This window comes from Lynx rufus, unplaced genomic scaffold, assembly GCF_022079265.1.
Source record: "Lynx rufus isolate CCGP_SWC_20201006 ecotype Redwood Valley unplaced genomic scaffold, mLynRuf1.p SCAF_40, whole genome shotgun sequence".
NCBI classification, from domain to species: Eukaryota; Metazoa; Chordata; class Mammalia; order Carnivora; family Felidae; genus Lynx; species Lynx rufus.
The window spans coordinates 2212216-2231832 of record NW_025814857.1 but is presented as its reverse complement, the minus strand read 5'-3'; positions in this window follow the sequence as shown (position 1 = coordinate 2231832).

The window sequence follows — 19617 nt, the reverse complement described above, 5'->3', positions numbered from 1 at the left end:
GCAGGGGGCAAGGGGCAGGGGGAGACTCCCACTGCCAATGTAGACCCTCTGCACCACTATCCTTTCACCCCTGAGAGGGTGACAGACCCAATTAAAGATCTGTATTCTTCCCACTTAAGGGACACCCATGTAGGGCGGCGAGTTGGGGGGGGGGAGGGTGGCGCTGAGGCAGTCTGCTGCACGGGAGAGAAGTCCTGTCACTTCACAAAGACACCCGGGAGAGGAGGGCCTTCCCGCCTCCCCTCCACCTCCTCCCCCAAAGCCTAGGCTAAATCCAACCCTGTTCCTCCGGAGTGTGGGGCGGGAGCAGCTCAGCGCGCCCGGGGGCGGGGGCGGGGGCGACGGGGCGCAGAACTTGGCTTCAGGGTCGGGACCGCTGTGGACGGGAAGTTACTGCCACAGCTTTGCCCCGCGGTCCCACCCCCCGCCGAGCTCCACCCCTTCCGGAGCCCCGCCCCCTGGAGGCCCGGAGCTGCCCTCGCGGTCAGCACCTGCCCGGCCCAGCCCGCCACCACCACCACCCCCCTGCCCCTCGCTCCGGTCCCCTCCTACCCCCTCCCCGCTGGCATTTGTGGCACGCGGCTTGGCGGCTGGTTGTTTCCGATTTAAACTGCACAGAAACAGCAGGGACTGCTGTCACTCCACGCTCGAGCCACCCCCTCACAGCAAAAAAGTGGCTTCCACAGAGCTTAATAGGAATTTGGCTTACGGTCGGGCCTCATTCGGAAGAGAACCTTACTCGGAGGGCTGGGACCTGTGCCTCTCCCAGGAGGTGGCAGGGGGTGCACACGAAAGCACGCCTCCGCAGAGGCAGCGAGGAAGCTAGCCAGGACGCCCCTGCCGTGAGCTCTGAGAGCAGAGCCGAAGCACTGCTTGTGATCATTTGTAGATCGTTGCAGAAACTGAATACATCACATCTACCCTCCAAACTGGCTGGGAGACTTTTATATCCTATCCTGGAGGTACAGAATGTTCCAAGATAATGGCACACTCTGGGGGCCGAGGGAGGCTGGAACACTGAGGCAGGCCTGTCCTGTCCAATAGAGCCTGAAGTGCTCCAAGAGGACGCCCCCACCCACCATTATTGACAGAGCGTTCCTTGTAGGTCTGGGTAATGTATGTGTCTCTCACGAGCTCCTGTCCTCACTCCCTGTCACACTCTTTGTCCCTGCTCCCTCTGCCCCTCACAGGCAGTATGTCCCCAGGAACCATCCTCACGGGGGCTCCCAGTGTTACCCCAAATGCCCCAGGGTTCCAGGCCCCAGGCAGTCCCCAGCTTCACGTCAGGCCCATGCCAGGGCACTTGGGCCCAGCTCTCCTGTTCCCTCTCTCCAATGGCCCCGGGGTATCCGGATTTGGACCAGGTGCCCTTCCTGATTCTGTGTTGGACCCACCTGCCCAGTGAATGCTGCTCACAGCCAGTCAGTTGGGCAGCTGAATCCCCATAGATCCCCCAGTCCAGCACTCCCAGTCAGGCCTCCTCAGCCTTCCAGAGGGCTCTGGGGATCACAGCTGTCCCCACTCTGCTGGCCCTCCAAACCCCCAAAGAAAAGCTGAGCTTGGCCCACTGGGCTGGTTCCATTTTCCAGTCCTAGGGGGCCCACTTCCCACCCCAGCCAGACGTGACCTCAAAGCTGAGCCAGCGTGGACCACAGTACTGACAGCTCCCTGAGCGATGCCTGCCACCAGACCCCAGCATGGTCTCCCTGCCCCCCAGCAGCCCTTTCCCTCCGATCTCGGGGAGTGCCAGCTCCCGCCATTCTGCCACTGCTTAGCTCCCCTCTCTTTGGTGCATTCAGCCTCTCCTCTGCTGGATTCTTCCCAAGGGCTTCCAACCTACCCGTGTTCAAAAGACCCTAAGTACCACAGTGCAACCAGCTGCCACCCTAGCTCCCTGCCACCCTCCCACTCACTCTTCAACCCAGAGCAACCTAGCTCCAGTCCCCCATCTCTCCCCTAAGTACACTGCTCAGAGTATGGCTTCTTCCTGGCCTTAATTCCAATGCAAGCTTTTCAGTCCTCAGTGGATTTGCCCCTTCAGTAGCACTACACTCTCCTTCCTTCTAGAAAAACATTGCCCCTTGGCTCCTAGGAGCCACAGGCCCCTGGATTCTTCATCCCCTCTGGCCTGCAGGCTGGCCCTGTCCTGCTCTGAGGTGTTTCCTCACCCGCCCCTCTATAAGGAGACACTGCTCCTTCCTCCTCTGCCTTCCTTCTCCTGGGCAGACAAATAGGTTTCTGAGCCTGTGTCCCAGCATCCCAGCATCTCAGCATCTTGACGGCCTGGTCAAGAAGAGTATGGTGCATCTGGGCCAGGGTCTAAGTTTCAATCCCCCAGGGAATGCTTCTGGACTGGGTGGCACATTGGGCTGAAACCCTCTAGGCCCCTTGAAGAAAGAGTGAAAGAGCTTAGAGGCCTGCAGATGACTCCTGAGAAGACAGTTCTCCCTCGTCTGCTTCAGAAAGCAGCCTTGGCCTGAGTCCCTCATACGCCCCTGGCCTGAGCAAGTCCTTCCTTGAGGGGGGCCGCAAGACCCAGAGCATCCACTGCCCGTGGTTCCTGAGGAGCTTACAGGCGGCTACCTGAAGGCCTTCCCGCAGTGCTGCAGAAAGAACCACAGTCACAGCCTCCACACCCTCTCCTATCACACCCCTCCCAACTCTGGGGCCAACCCCAGGGGAAATGCTACAAGTCCCCAGGTAGCTTTGTGACAACCTAGGGCCTCCCTCCTTCACTAGAGCAGGTTCAAGCCACTGGAGGCCCCAGGGCCAAGATCCCTAGATAAGGTACCATCTCTCACTTGCCGTTCAGCCCAGGGGATGTGCCAGTGGGCATGGGGTTCTGAAGAAGCACGTACTGTTGGCTTCTCTGCTGTGTAGCCATTCAGCGATTCAATAGGCATGCTGGTGCCATGCACAGGGACGGGGACAGACATGGTCCCCTGCCTCATGGAGTCAACTGGGTATGTTGGGGGGGGGATATCCATCGGGGTTATAGCAGAGAACAGAACCCGTGGGAGCTATACGTGTGGTGTGTGTCTGTATGTGTGTGTGAGAGTGAGAGAGAGAGAGTGAGTCAGGGTTTTCCAAAGAAAGAAACAGAACTAATAAGATGGAGACATCTATATCTATAGATATATATACATATATAGAGATATCTGTAGATATATAGGCATAAATATATATGTGTATATATATATATATATATAGAGAGAGAGAGAGAGAGAGAGAGATTGAGATTTATTATGAGGAATCAGGTCACACGATTCTGGAGGCTGAGAAGTCCCACAGTCTGCCATCCACGGACTGGAGACTCCACACACCCAGGGCTGTAGTTCAGTCTGAGCCTGAAGGCCTAAAATCAGGGGAGCCATTTGTGTAAATCCCAGTCCAAACTCAGGAGAAGATGAAATGAAGTGTCCCAGCTCAAGGAGCGGGGCAGGGGAAAAGAGGGGCTAATTCCACCTTCCTCTGTCTTTTGCTCTGTTCAGCTCGTCACTAGATTGGAAGAGGCCCACCCACGTCGGGGAGGGCCATCTGCTTGCTGAGTCCACTGTTTGAAATTTTGATCTCATCCAGAAACACCCTCACAGACATACCCAGAAACAAGGTTTAATCTGGGCAGCTCATGGCCCTGTCAAGGTGACACATAAAATTAAACATTATCTACATATTTGACACTTGAACAACATGAGTTTGAACTATGTGGGGGCACTCATATGCAGATTTTTTTCAATAAATACACTAACAGTACTGTAAATCTTTTTTCTCTTGCCTATGATTTTCTTAATAACGTTTTCTCTAGCTTACTTTATGGTAAGAATATAGTATATAATACATATAAAATATGTGTTCACTGACTATTGACGTTATCAGTAAGGCTCTAGTCAACAGTAGGCTAATAGTAGTTAAGTTTTGAGGAAATCAAAAGCTATACGTGGAATTTTCAACTGCATAGGGGATTGGCCCCCCAGCCCCTGTGTTGTTCATGGTTCAACTGTATATAATTAACTGTTTCTCTCTAGCTCTCTCTCTCTCTCTTCCAATGTGGCCCTTGACACAGGGCAAGACAGATGAGCCAGCAGAAAGGAAATAGAAGCATACACGGGAACTGAGACAATGAGGAAGATGGCATTTCAAATCAGTGAGGGAGACACAATACATGGTGTTGGAGAAATTGACTAGCCATTTGCACAATAAATCTGGATCCTTGACCTCATTCCTGACATCAAGATAAATTCAGATGATTCAAAGATTACAATAGCAAAAATAACCCGTAAAAGCACTATAAGAAAACAAGGATGGCTATTCCTATAATATAGGGTAGATCAAACTTCCCCAATCATGACACGAAACCCAGGACCCATAAAGGAAAAGACATAGAAACTTGCATACAGAAAAACACACCATGAAAGTCCAAAGTGACAAATTAGAAACAAATTTTGGAACACATGGTAGACAAAGGCTGATATACCTAATACTTGCAAATAAAGGTAGTAGATTGTCTACAAAGACAAATACCAGAATTTCATAGCAATTTTATTCACAGTAATCGAAACCTGCCAACAACCTGGGCATCTACCAATCAGAGAGTGGATAAACAAAGTGGTCTGTTCATGCAACGCGGTACTCCTCGTGTGTACCAAGTGAGAGTCCTCAGCAATGAAAAGGAATGAACTGATAACAAGGTACAATGTGGATAAATTTCAGGTGCATTATGCTGAGAGAAAGAAGCCAGATGCTAAAGCATATGCACTATATGATTCCATCTATATAAAGTGCTACAATGGGCAAAAGTGATCCATGGGGAACAAAAAAATCAGAACTAGGAGATCCTCCGGACAGGCATGGGGCTTGACTGGAAAGGGGCACAAGGAATTTTCTGGGGTGATGGTAAATTCTCTATCTTGATAGGGGCATGGGTTACATAGGTGCATGCATTTCCAAAACTCAGAGAATGATTCCTTTGAGATCTAGAAATCTCACTGTAAGTGAGTTTTACCTAAAATAGAAAAATCTTAAACAGGGGCGCCTGGGTGGCTCAGTCAGTTAAGTTGTCCACTTTGGCTCAGGTCGTGATCTCTCGGTCCGTGAGTTCGAGCCCTGCTTTGGGCTCTGTGCTGACAGCTCAGAGTCTGGAGCATACTTCAGATTCTGTCTCCGTGTCTCTCTGCCCCTCCACACCCCCCTCTCAAAAATAAACATTAAAATTTTTTAAAATCATAAACAAATATTGAACTCTAGTTGATTATCTGCTGGAGTGCATAGGGGTGGCATGTACTCATGTCTGGACCTTACTTGGAAATACATTAAAAAAAAAGATGATTGGTGGATGGGTAGAGGGATGGGTAGAGAGAGAGATATGGTAAAGTAAATAGAGTAACATGTCAATTATAGAACGTAGGAGGTGGTCTATGAAGATTCAACGTACATTTCTTCAAACTTTTCTGACTACTTGAAAATTTTCATAACAAAACATTGAAGAAAATAAATTTTTTAAAGTACAGAGGTGCTTTTAAGTACAAATATAGCGATTTGAAGTGAAAGAAAAAGGCCACAGAGACCAAGTTTATATTTGGAAGGAGGAAGAGGAATAGTGCCTGATTTTCCTACAGCGTCTGTTCTGGAATCCCGTATGGCTTAACACAAAACCACAGGGAGCTCATAGCCAGTCGCTACATGAAAAACTAGACAGATCGGTCTTGTCTCCCCCTATTCTGACAAAATTTTGCGGCAACTGCTCGCTCAAACCATTGCTCGCCTGTTTTATTCAACTCAATTGTCTCTATGTTCTCAATATCTTTGAAATGGATCTTTGCAAAATTCCCCATTTTCATGTTTCATAGTTAAATTATTTATGTTAATAAACATTTATTATTTTGTGGGTTCAAAAACTAAAAATAGAGCAAAGGACACCCAAATTGCCAGTGGACACAGAGAGGGTGCTAGCCCTCCCTCATAATGACAGAAATTACAGGAACACCAATGATGTTCTGTCATGCCTTTCTACCAGACTGGCCCCAGATGTAACAACTGATGACAGCCAGTATAGACGGAGCATGGACACACAGGCCCTCTCTCTCCCTGATGGGAGAGTTTGAACTTGGGCTGTGAGTCAGAACCACCTGGAGCTTTCGAATAAATACATCCATGTGGGGCCTAACCTCTGAGAATATCACTCAGAGGGGCTAGAGGAAAGCCCAGGAATCTGTATTTAAAGCTACAGGGTTGAGGATAACTGGCTATGCCTTCAACATGGTGGAAATCCATTACAGGGAAAACTCACGAGCGCTCAAAGATGTGTGTATGGAATTACTGATTGCGGCATTGTTTGACCTAGCCAAAATTAGAAATAACCTAAGTGTCCAAAATAGGGACTAGGTAAAGCCATTCAGCTATGTAGCTGTGAAAAAGCATGTGGGCTTCCTATTTATTGGAAGTCTGGGTTCCACTGCCCAAACTAGCCTGGAACTCCTTCCCAAGCCAACTTATACCAACATGAGAGCCTCAAGCATCACTTTCCTGTTCAGACGCAATGATCCAAGAGGAGCTTCAAGCTGTGACTAGAGCTCCATGGAGCCACCACAGAAGTTCAACCTAGCCTTAGATCCTGAGTTTTCCCAGATGCCTTCAAAAGAAAATTCTCGAGAAGACACAGCAGCTTCTCAGAAATTCCTCCTCAGAAATGCTGATAGAGGGCTCCAGTAACTTGACCTTCAGTCCTGGTACCAACTACCCATCCCCCCACCAGACTGACTGCCCCAAGCATGGGACGATAAGGAAGAGATCCAACAAAAGAGGCCATGAGAACAGACACAGTACTTTGGATGTTGAAAAACTAATGAAACAGAGAGCTCTTGCTTAGCACTTAACCCTCACTCAGCATTTATTTTATCAGAGTCGATTGAAATTTGAATTTGAATTTCGTAAATCATTCTTCAAATCTTACAGTAAAGAAAGCACCCTCTTATCTGTCCTCATGAATGCCAGTTAAGGGCCTCAGTAACTTGACCACCAGTCCTACTACCACCTACTGGAAGAGCTGTTCCAGCAGCCAGACAAAGAAGAAAAGATCTAATCAAACAGTCAGCAGAAATGGGAACTTGGTGTTTCTTCATGACACAGAAACTCCAAAGCATCTGAGATTCACTTTTAATGGCTTGTCTTGCACGCAGGATGGAGATCCAGTTGGATACAGGTGTGAATGTCTGTGTTGCCTTGCAAAGAGGCTTTCTGGGAGCTGAAAACAAGGTGGCAACAAGACGCAGAATTATACCTGCATAAAAGAATTATGATTATTAGCATAATTGTCCATTCCTTTGGCACATCCCATGTGCATGTGTGTCTTCAGATTCTAAAGTCAATGACAAGGTGCAACCCAGTAGTAAGGGTATGAAGCAAAAGGTTGTTGGGGCAGAGATGTGCTTGAAATTGGGGATAGGAGGACTGTAAAGAGAACACACACACACACACACACACACACACACACTTACACAGAATGATCTTTTCATGAGAGTTCTTGCCACCTAGAGTAACCTGGTCAACCCATCAGGAAGAAGGCACCCAGAGATGTTACCCGAGGTTGTCCCTGGGCAGACAAGAGGGAGAATCCTGCTTTCTGCTGCTGTGGTTTCTGATATGGGGGAGCTATGACCCCAGCAGGTTTAATTTGTCCCCAAGTCACCTAGCCCACAGTTGAAAGGGGTTCACCCTGAGACAGGACTGGGGCTGCTGATTCAGGTGCAAGGCTTTCCAAATCTCAGGTTGCAGAAGGCTCTTACTCTGACCCCATCTGCCTGGCTTTGGCTCCAGCCCCCAGGCCATCTCCATGGGCACAGACCAGCTCCATTTCTTTTCTTCTACAGTGGATTTTCCTCCTTTTCTTTCCAACCCCCTACTGCTGGGTGGCTGTAGGTGGAAGCTGCTCTATTAGAAGATCTGGAGCCTCATCATGGCCACTGAAACATTCACCGGTTCTTTGTAAACTGAATTCTTCTGATCATTAAAGATGCAAGGGGTGTGGGGCACAGAGCATTCGTGGAAATGCAGCACCCTCATCCTGTTCTCTACATTGCTTTGCCTTTGGATTTGAGAAATCAATTTCCTTGCACTCAATAGCATGGCCCACAGTCAGCAAGAAATAAAGAAATGTGTGGGCCTTTCAAGGCACCGCCTAGACCCGGCCTCCTTCTGAGCAGCCATGGCTGCAAATCTCCTCTGGGAACAAAAGGAACAGGCTTGGCACACTGACCATCCTGGCCTGCAAAGCAGCAGTGGGAGGACTTGGCAAGAGTGGATGCCGGCCAAAGTCAAAGACCTGCCTGCCCCAGAGCCTCATGGGAGTTGGACATGGTCTGTGAGCCAAGGGGCAGCAAAGGGCAGCCGTCAGCACTGGAACTCTGGCGCCAGAGCCCCTGGGCTCAAATCACGGCTCTACCACTTGTTAGTTATGGGGCCTTGGGCAGCTCAGCAAACCACTTAGCCTCTCTGTGCCTCAGTTTCTCCATTTGCCGCATGAAGATAGTAGTAGTATCTATACCCCATACGGCTGTTGTGCAGAGTAAAAGAACCAATAGGTTTCTCGAAGATTAAACATAGAGTTACCACATGACACTCTTGGGCAATAGCCAAGAGAAATGAAAACAAATGTCCACATAAAAACTTGGACATGGTGTTCATAGTAGCATTATTTACAGCAGCCAAAAAATGGAAACAACCCAGATGTCTATTGACAGATGAATGGGTAAACAAGATGTGGTCTCTCTGTACAATGGAATATTACTCAGCCATAAAAAGGAATTAGATCCTGATCTATGCCACAATTTGGATGGACCTTGAATACATTGTTACATGAAAGAAGTTAAATACCAAAGGTCATATTTTTACTTTTTAAAAATTTTTTTTAATTTTTTTTAACGTTTTTATTTATTTTTGAGACAGAGAGAGATGGAGCATGAACAGGGGAGGGGCAGAGAGAGAGAGGGAGACACAGAATCTGAAACAGGCTCCAGGCTCTGAGCTGTCAGCACAGAGCCCAACACGGGGCTCGAACTCACGGACCGTAAGATCATGACCTGAGCCGAAGTTGGACACTTAACCGACCAAGCCACCCAGGTGCCCCTAAAATATTTTTAATGTTTATTTATTTTTGAGAGAGAGAGAGAGAGAGAGCCTGAGCAGGGGAAGAGCAGAGAGAGAGGGAGACACAGACTCCAAAGCAGACTCTAGGCTCCAAGCTGTCAGCACAGATCCTGACATGGGGCTCAAACCCATGAAACATGAGATCATGACCTGAGCCACAGTCAGGTACTTAACCAACTGAGTCACCCAGGCGCCCCTCCCCCCAAAGGTCATATTTTATAGGATTTCATTCATTTGGAAGTCCAGAAGAGGCAAATCCATAGAGACAGAAGGGAGATTAGTGGCTTCCAGGGGCTGGTTTGCACGGAGGATGATAGCTAAGGGGTACAGGGTTTCTCATCGTGGTGACGAAAATGCCCTAAAACTCACTATGGTGATGGTTACACATATCTGTGAGTAGACTAAAAAACCATTGAATTGCACACTCTAAGTGGGTAAAATGTATGTTATACGAATTAGATGTCAACAAAACTGTCTTTTGAAACACCAAAAATGTTAAACTATTTACCAAAGTAAAATAAAAGAAACTGTCCGTTCCCATTGAATTACATGGAAAGATACAGCATCAGTACCTGCGAAGACTGGAGAACAGTGCTCAGTACCCCAGCTGCCCACCTCTCCAGTATCCTCACCGCCTCCCAGGAGGGGGTTCAAATGTAACCCAAGCTCCTGGCCCCCCACCCCTGGGCATGGCCTGGCACTGGCTGGGCTGCGAGGATCAAAAGAGGAGAAGACAGTAACAGGTCCAGGTTTGGGAGGACCTTCTTTACACTTTCTGGAAGCAAACCAAGTTTACTGTGCACAGATTGACCTTCCTCCCTCTTGCTTCTTCGTCAAGTCTTCCAAGAGCACGGGAGCATGAACCAGGGCTGAGTGGAGCCTGGAATCAGGCCATTACCAGCTGGTGACATTAGCTGGGCCCTTTGTGGTGTGAGATCGTCTCTTGGATGAGAAGTAAATTAGAAACTGAGTTGTTCTCCCCACCTCTATCAGCTGATAATATTAAACCTGCCTCCTAAGGCAACAAGCCCATCCTTCCGGGTTCACCAAGGACCAGGCTTGGCTACAAACACTCCCTGGCTGTGTCCTCGGCACCTCTTGTGCCTCCCATCCCCTCAGCTTTGGCCTTCCTGGTGTCTTTCTGACAGTCTATGGACAAGCCCCACCACCCACCCTTGTTCACGCTCTTTTCAAATGGGAGCTTGCTCGTTTCATTAGTTGCTTCCTTTTATTCTCCGGTGAGATAACTCGTGGCTGTAAAGACAAAATGTCCTTCCTTGGGCAAAACGTTGTGCTAAAAATTTATTAATGTGTTTTTCTCATTCACATTTCCTGTGGGCGACATTCTACCCACAATATTCTGATCACAGGAAGAACATAACAAGAAATATAACAAGAAAGATAAAGTCCGCTTTTGATATCTAAAATAGGATTTTTCTGTCCATGACTAGACAATAGTCTTGAAAGCCAGACTTTATCTACAGAGAAAGATGTTTCTTCTAAATTCCTTTGGTTCCTGCGATGGTCAGTTTCCTGTATCACCTTGGCTAGGCTGTAGCCCCCAGTTATTTAATCAAACACTAATTTGGATGTTGCTATGAAGGGAATTTCATAGCTGTAGTTAATATCTGTAATCAGTTGACTTTAAGTAAAGGAGATTATCCTCCATAAGCTGAGGTGGGCTTCATCCAATCAGTTGAAAGGCTTTAAAAGCAAAGACTAAGGTTTCCCTGAAGAAGAAGAAATTCTGCCTCGATGCTGCAGCAAGAGCTGAGTTTCCAGCCTGCAAATTTTGGACTTGCCTAGCCAGCCTCCCCAGTCACATAAACCCATTTTTTAAAATTTAATGTTTATTTATTCTTGAGAATTAAAGAGAGGGCATGAGCAGGGGAGGGGCAGAGAAAGGGGAGACACAGAATCTGAAGCAGGCTCCAGGCTCCAGGCTCCTCCGAGCTGTCAGCACAGAGTCTGACACGGGGCTCAGGCTCACAAACCAAGAGATCATGACCTGAGCCAAAGTCGGACGCTCAATCAGCTGAGCCACCCAGGCGCCCCTAAACCCATTCTTTATAATACACACACACACACACACACACACACACACACACACTTTCTATATCCTACTGTTTCTGTTTCTCTGGTGTAACCCTGACTAATAGAGTTCCCATTATCATCATATCAAGATGAGCCCATATTATTCTATGCTAGGGGCAGCACAAGGTCAGGCTGTGATGAAAAAAGGTAGAAAGTGCTCCCCACACCCATTTCAGGCCAAAGGGTTGATGGGGAAAGGAAAGCAAAGAGAGATGTAGGCACATGAGTCTCTTTTCTCTCGTTGGGACTAGCATCCCAGGAAGGCTTTATGCACACTAGGAGCACATTGGACGGTGGTTCAGGGAACATGAAAGCTAATTCCACTCATGCCGTCCAAGAGCATGGGAGGAGCCCACGGTAGTAAAGGTGAAAAGACCCAGAGGTAGTGAGGGTGGAGGGGGTGATACCTGGGCCTGCCTGAGATGCCGTCTTGGAAAGCGGCACAGGGAAGGGATGCATTTACCTCCAGGCCTGACAAGACCAGTACCATCAATTAGCAAGGGTAAAGCTGTGATATCACCTGCTGAAGTGACCTTTTTCTTTGTACATGTGAAGAGTTTCATGGGGGTAAATTTGCAATCCCACTTAAGCACTTGACATATCCCAGACACTGAGCTCAGAGCCTTAAGGGCATAGGGTATTCTTCTCTTACTAACACTCAAGAGGTGGTACTATGACGTCCTTTTACATAGGAAGAAACTGGTGCTCAGAGATGTGGAGTAACTTGCCTAAGGCCATGTAGCTGATAAAGGTGAAGTCAGGACAAACCCTTGGGTGCACTCCTGTCCCCCCACTCTTATCCACTAGGTACCACAGCTGTGGGATAGCCAAGGATACCATCTGGATGCACTGTTCCACCCAGGTACATGCATGTAGAGTCACTACCTGCCCAGTCCTACCCGGGATGTTCATCTTTGGGTGTTATGGTAAAGGCAGAAGAGTTACAGACAGAATGGTGAACGCCACCCTATCATTCAGCAATAAAAAAGCTGCAGAATGAAAATGTGGCACGTAAGCTGGGGCCAGGGAAGTCATTCTCCCTTTCCACAATCCACTGCCCAACCCCTGGTGGGTGAGTGACCCCCAAGGGAGTGCAACCTCTGTACCAAGATGTGCTTGGTACCTGCATGGGGAATGGGCAGTGGTGCCAACAGATTCACTTCCTGGTAAGGGCTCCCTTCGCTGCTTGCAGATGGCCACCATCTTGCTGTGTCTTCATATGATGGAGAGAGTTCTGGTGTCTCTTCCTCTCCTTATAAGAGCACCAGCCCTATCAGATTAGGGTCCCACCATTAAGACCTCATTTAACCTCATTAACCTCATTAATCTCCTCAGAGGCTCTATCTCCATATATAGTCACATTGGGGTTAGGGCTTCAACATATGAATTTAGGGGAACACAAACATTCAGTTCATAACAGCCCTTCTGTGATATCTACCTACCATTGGGATAGTCCCAGGTTGTCAGCATTCCTGTTGGAGGCTGCCCAGGTAGAACGCAAAGCATGGTATGGGGTCAAGGGGTGGTGGGGTGGCCAAGTCCCAGCTGGCCAATTTGATCCTTTCTGTTAAATGCCTTTGCTCAAGGACATTGTTGTTGGACAGAAATGAAGCCTATGTGCATGGTTCTTTGACTCCTGTTCTAACCTTACCAGCAAAATGGTCTGCTACAAACTCAAAAGGTAAGCGGCAGTGGAATATCAAAAAGACTCCAAGAAGTCTCCAAAAATGCTCATCAATGAAGCAAATCTTCAATTCACCCATGAAATCAACTGGATCCCTCTGTGATTCTTTTGGTTTCCATGAATGCCTTAAAGATATGGTTGCCATATTCTCTAATCCACCAAAGAGACTCATGTTGTGCTAGGAAGAAACAATGATGAGGACAGGGGCCTGGGACACTTAATGTTGTGTTTTTGATTTGATTTGATGGCCAACATTTTTTTATATTTTTTTTTCAACGTTTATTTATTTTTGGGACAGAGAGAGACAGAGCATGAACGGGGGAGGGGCAGAGAGAGAGGGAGACACAGAATCGGAAACAGGCTCCAGGCTCTGAGCCATCAGCCCAGAGCCCGATGCGGGGCTCGAACTCACGGACCGCGAGATCGTGACCTGGCTGAAGTCGGATGCTTAACCGACTGCGCCACCCAGGCGCCCCAGCCAACATTTTTTTAATGGAAGATTTCAGGGATGCCTGGGTGGTTCAGTCAGTTGAGTGTCCAACTCTTAATTTCAGCTCAGGTCATGATCCCAGGGTTGTGAGATCAAGCCCTGTGTTGGGCTCCACACTGAGTATGGATCCTGCTTAGGCTTCCCTCTCTCCTTCTGCCCCTCTCCCTCTCTCTCTCTCTCTCTCTCTCTCTCGCTCACTCTCAAATGAATGAATGAATGAATGACTAAATAAATAAACAAACAAACAAACAAAATGGAAGATTTCACTGAAAAATTCTGAGATTTTTTTCTTTGGCCCAGAATACCTTTGTGTCTAAAGTTCTTTTTAACACCAATCATAGTGCTTGAGATGTTTCCTCCGTGAACGTCTGACACCAGGCTGAGCGTTTTTTAATGGGTGCCTAGTGGGATGGAACTAGAAGCCCTTGCCTCTCTGCCAGTCTCTTCAAGACCTTCAGAGCAGTTTTGAGTTATCTGACCATCGGAGAGTCCCAGGCCTGGGTCCTCTTAGTTCTGGGAACATGAGGGAAGAATCCCATAGAGCCTGACAAAGCCTGCCTCTCTTCAAAAGTCTTGGTGCACAGAGTTGAGCTGGGCTGGGCTAGGCTCCAGGCCCCAAGAGAGGGGCTCATAGGTGCCAGGGACAAGCTGCCCAAGGGATGGGGAGAGGAGAGGCAGAGCCTGGGAACCTGGCAGGGGCAGCCCATGGAGCATTCCATGGTCTCTCAAACCCAGACTGGAATAACCAGAAATGAGCCTGTGGCAAACTGTATGGACCCCCAAATCACATTTTCCCAAACAATATCTTAAAAGTAAAAGCATTTTGGCTATTTCTTGATATTTTGCATTTTCTCTGGTGAACAGAGTCCATGCCACACAGGAGGAAGCCTGGAGGTTCTGGGTTTAAAGCATAGCTCCATCACTTTTTGGCCATGCGGTCCTGGGCAACGTAAGTGACTTGGTGAAGGTTCCCCAGCTAGGAAGGGCCCCTCCAAGAAGCAGACATTCAAAGTCAGAGTTCTCACCTATGATACCACTTGTCAAGCAGTGATGCCTAGACGTGGTGTTACCTAAGTCTGCTTAAATATAATAGTAGCAATACATACCATGTGGGCACTCAACACTGCCCAGTACCCTACCACATTCTCCTCTCTTCCCTAAACTACTATCACACATATTTTCCTCCCTCCCATCCAAAAACAGAAACAATACCATACCTACCAAGGACTCACATCTGTACCCACTCATCCTGTCTTCCCTGATGTCACCACAGAAGACATGTCCTTGTGCCCTTCCACATACATCCTGGACCCCAGTTACCTCGCCTTCACAAAGGTCTTGCTCATACAGTCATCCCCTTTCACCACCCTTGCATCGATTTATCCCTTCTCTAGATCATTCTTGAGATATCCCCCCACCCCAACTCCTATCTCCCTCCAGCTATCTGCCTCACTAGTCCACTTCCCTTCACAGCAAAACTTCTTGAAAGAGTTCTCTACACAGAATAATGCCATTTTTCATTCACACTACCTCCGCAGTTCCCTCCAGTGGGGTTTGCAGCCTCATCATGCCACTACAAATGTTTCCATGAAAGTCACCAATGACCTACAGCCAGTCCTCATCTTCCTTGATCTGTTGACAGCAGTTGACTCTTTGCTGGCTCCTCACTAACTCAATCTATAAACAGTGGAATGCACCAGGGCTTAGTCCTCAGACTTCTCTTTCCTAGCTATCTGTATTCCCCTGCTAGATAGTATCAGCCAGTCTCATGACTATCAAAACATATCACCTCTACACTCTCAAAATTCAGCAACCAAAAAAAAGCACTTAGACATTTCTCCAAAGATATTCAAATAGCCAATACACACATGAAAAAGTGCTGAACAGAACTGATCATTAGGGAAATATGAATCAAAACTACAGTGAAATACCACCTCATACCCATTAGGGTGGCTACTACTAAAAAGAAAAAAACAGAAAATAACAAGTGTTGGCCAGGATGTGGAGAAATCTGAACCTTGTGCACTGTTGATGAGAATGTAAAATGGTACAGCCTCTGTGTAAAACAGTTTGGAGGCTCCTCAAAAAATTAAAAATAGAGCAGCATCTGGGTGGCTCATTCGGCTAAGCATCTGACTCTTGATTTGGGTTCAGGTCATGATCTCACAGTTTGTGGGTTTGAGCCCCATGTTGGGCTCTGCACTGACAGTGTTCAGCCTGCTTGGGATTTTCTGTTTGTCTGTCTGTCTCTCTCAAAATAAATAAATAAGCTTACAAAATTAAAAATAAAATTACCATATGATCCAGCAATTCTACTTCTGTATATACACCCAAAAGAAATGAAAGCAAGGTTTGAAGGAGGTGTTTACATACATATCTTCAAAGCTGTATTATTCACATTAGCTAATACATAAAAGCAGCACAAGTGTCCATCTATGGATGGATAGACAAGCAAAATGTGGTGTATCCATACAATATAATATTATCCAGCCTTAAAAAGGAAGGAAATTCTGACAAATGCTACAACACAGGTGAACCTCGAGGACTTTACATTAAGGAAAACGGGTCAGTTGTAAAAACACAAATATTGCACGATTCCACCTACATGAGGTACCTAGAGTAGTTAAAATCATAGATACATAAGGTAGAATGATGTTGCCAGGGGCTGGAGGGAGGGGAGAATGGGGAATTACTGTTTAATGGGGACAGTTTCAGCTTTACAAGATGAAAAAGAGTTCTGGAGATGGATATTAGTTGTGGTTGCACAACACTGTAAATGTATTTAATACCACTGGACTGTACACTTAAAACTGGTTAAGGTGGTCAAGGTGCCTGGGTGGTTCAGTTGGTTGAGTGTCCAACTTTGGCTCAGAGCCTGATCTCACAGTTCGTATGTTCAAGACCCGCATCAGGCTCTCCGCTCTCAATGCAGAGCCCACTTCGGATCCTCTGTCCCCCACTCTTTCTGCCCCTCCCTGCTCTCTCCCTCTCTCTCTCTCTCCCTCAAAAATAAGTAAACATTAAAAAAATCCTTAAAAAATAAAAAAATATATACTGTTTAAAAGAAGGTGGTTAAGATGGTCAATTTTTTATTATATGTATTTTACCACAATAAAAAATTAAAAAAAAACATATCATGTCTACACCAACAACCCCCTAAATCTAGGCATCCTCATCAAGATCCCATCCCAAATTTCATACCCAAATATCTGGCTGCCATGTCAACCTTGCCTGCATATCTAACAGGTCCTTCAAAGCTACCTGACCAAACACATTGCCAATTGGCTGCTCCTGAGCCTTCTGCCCCAGTCTTCCTCATCTTAATACATGGCACTGCTATTCTCCCTATTACTCAAGTAGCAAATCCAGGCAGTCTTCTAAAATGGCCAGGTAGTGTGGGGTGCCCACTGGAGATCTGTAGCTAGCAATCTCCTCCCTTTCCTTCAGTCCATTCATCAGCAAGTCCTACCAGTTGGACCTTCAAAACATATCCCAAGACTGTCCACACCTCTCCAGCTCCATGACTACCACCCTGGTCCAAACCACCATCACCTCTACCTGGATTCTTGCAGCAGCATCTGTAGGAGTTTCCTAGGGCTGCTGTAAGAAATTTCCATGAATTTGGTGACTTAAAACAACAAACGTTTCTTCTCTCATGGTCTAGAGCCTGGAAATTCAGAATCAAGGTGTCTGCAGGGCCACACTCCCTCTGCAGGCTCTACGGGAGAATCCTTCTTTGCTTCTTCCTGCTTCTGGTGGCTCCAGGTGTTCTTTGGCTGGTGGCCACATCACTCCGATCTCTGCTCCCCCATCACCATCTTCATATGCCTTCTCAGCTTCCCTTTACTTGTAAAGACACTTATCTTTGGATTTAGGCCCACCGGGCAATCCAGGATGGTCTTCATTTTAAGGTCCTTGGCTTAGTTACATCCACAAAGATCCTTTCTCAAAATAAGATCACATTCACAGGGTCCAGGTGGACACACTGCGGCACGGAGGGGTGGGGAGGACCACTTAACCCACCGCAGCATCCAGACTGGTCTCCCTGCTTCTCCTGCCCACTCCCAGCCTCTTCTCCACAGAAATCAGCATGACCCTTCCTCAGTTCACAAAGCCCCACAGGCCCAGCCCCGCTAAGTTCTCTCATTTCGTCTACCACTCTGCCCCATGTTCATCACACCGCAGCCATGCTGGCTTCCTTCCTGTTCCTCAACACACCAAGTTCCTCTCCACACCGCATCTTGCAGCTGCTGGTCTCTCTGCCTGCGGTGCTCCTCTATAGCCTCCCATGGCTAGATTGAGACCATCCCTGACTACCCAAGCCACTTATTCTCTATGGCATCATACCATGTTCTCCACTTGGGGTTCCTACTTTTTCCCATCTTATTGCTGTCTCCCTTCTAGCACGTAAATCCCATGAGGGTGGGGGCTTGTGTCTGTCTTGTTCACTCATGTTTCCCTGGCACATAGAGCAGTGCCTGGCACATATTAGGTGCATGATAAATATTTGAAGGTGTGACTAAATGCCCAGAGGTAAAGAGTGCAAGACCCTCATTCTGAGTTAGCATAGGATTGATTTTTCTGGGGTTTTCTCACCTTTGAAGAAAGCGGGACACTCAAGGGGTGATTCAAAAGATTTGGGACTGCTTCAAGTATAGACAAGTCAGAGCAATGGCCTCTCCTTCTGATCTCTGAGGGGCTCGTTTCATCCCCCCACTGTGGTGACTTGTGAAGTCACATTGGCTCCACCTTGCCCTATGAACTTGGGCAGGTTCCTTTCTATCCCCAGACATCAGTGTCCCTACCCACAGATGAAGAGGCTGAATCAAATCCTCAAATTATTTATTTCCTTTAAAAAAATGTTTTTTTTTTATCACGAATGCTTGATTGTCCTTAAAATGCATCAACTGACAACAGGCTGGCTAAGAAGGCTGACAACTTAAAACCCAAAGCTGCTGTGCAGGAGGAGCAGTCACCCTTGGTAAATCCTTGAGAAGGACATGATCACAACTGATTTCCTTTCTCATAGTGGCAGGACCTGGGGAATGGTGAGCCCACCATGCACAAAAGCTCCTGAGGACCAGGGTAATGTGGCTATAAGACGGGACCATTTTCTCAGCACCGGGGCACCTGGCTGGATTCTGCATTCCTGGGGAGGCGGTTTCTTGATACAGAATTGATTATTCTAATCAAGGCACTTCAGTGTTCACACTGTGAAATAGAAACAGGTTTGAGCAGTGTGAAAGTGTGGCTGAAAGGCATTAAATCGGAGCGTGCTTTCCTGAGATGAGTCTAAAAGTAAATGTGCGGCCAGCATGCAGAGAGGGGAATCATAGAACCCTCAGGCTCTGACCGACAGCCCGCAGCAAATGAGGAGCCGCATATCCAGGAAAGGGCTCCACATGGTCCCCCAAGCAATTCCTCTTCAAGATGCAGTCTGGAGGCCTTCACAAACCCAGAAGCCTGGGCCAGAATAACATTCTCCCAGTCTAGAGGATGGTGCAAATGGGCAGGACAATGAATTGCAGTTAAGGTGCCCATGGAAGACTAACCTGGGAGCCACTGTGGACACTCTGGGGCTCTGCGTAGTAGACCAAGGGAATCCTTCCTACGTGGTAACACCCAAGCCTCCCCTCTGGAAGAAAAGCTGGAATACCAAGATTGGGAGTCTGGAACAAATCGAGGAGCTTAAAATCAACCCTGGACTTGGTTGGGACGGTGTGGGGTGGGTGGGGTGAGGAGGAGGGTGGGGTGAGGAGGGAGGCATCAGGAGACCAAGGCATGTGAATCATTAGGAGGTGGCCCTGAGCAAAAGATACCCTGGGAGGTCAGTACCAAGGATGATCACTCAGAATCTCATTTTCTGCAGTTGTTAGGGAGGCTCCGTGGCAAAATTTGAGAAGCACCAGCGTGTTGAGATAAAAGGTGGCCTTTGGCATCAGATGAACTTGAATTTCCATTTCTCTTCTGTTATGGGTTGAATTCTGTCCCTCCCCCCAAGTTTGTATATTGAAGTCCTAACCCCTAATTCCTCAAAATGTGACCTTACTTGGAAATGGGATCATCGTAAATGGAATTAAGTAAGCTAGGCTGAGATCATCCTGGAGTGGGGCGGGCCCCTGATCCAGTATGACTGGGTCCTTATAAGAAGGGGACATTCGGACACAGATGTGCACACAGGGAGAAAACGGCCACATGAAGATAAAGG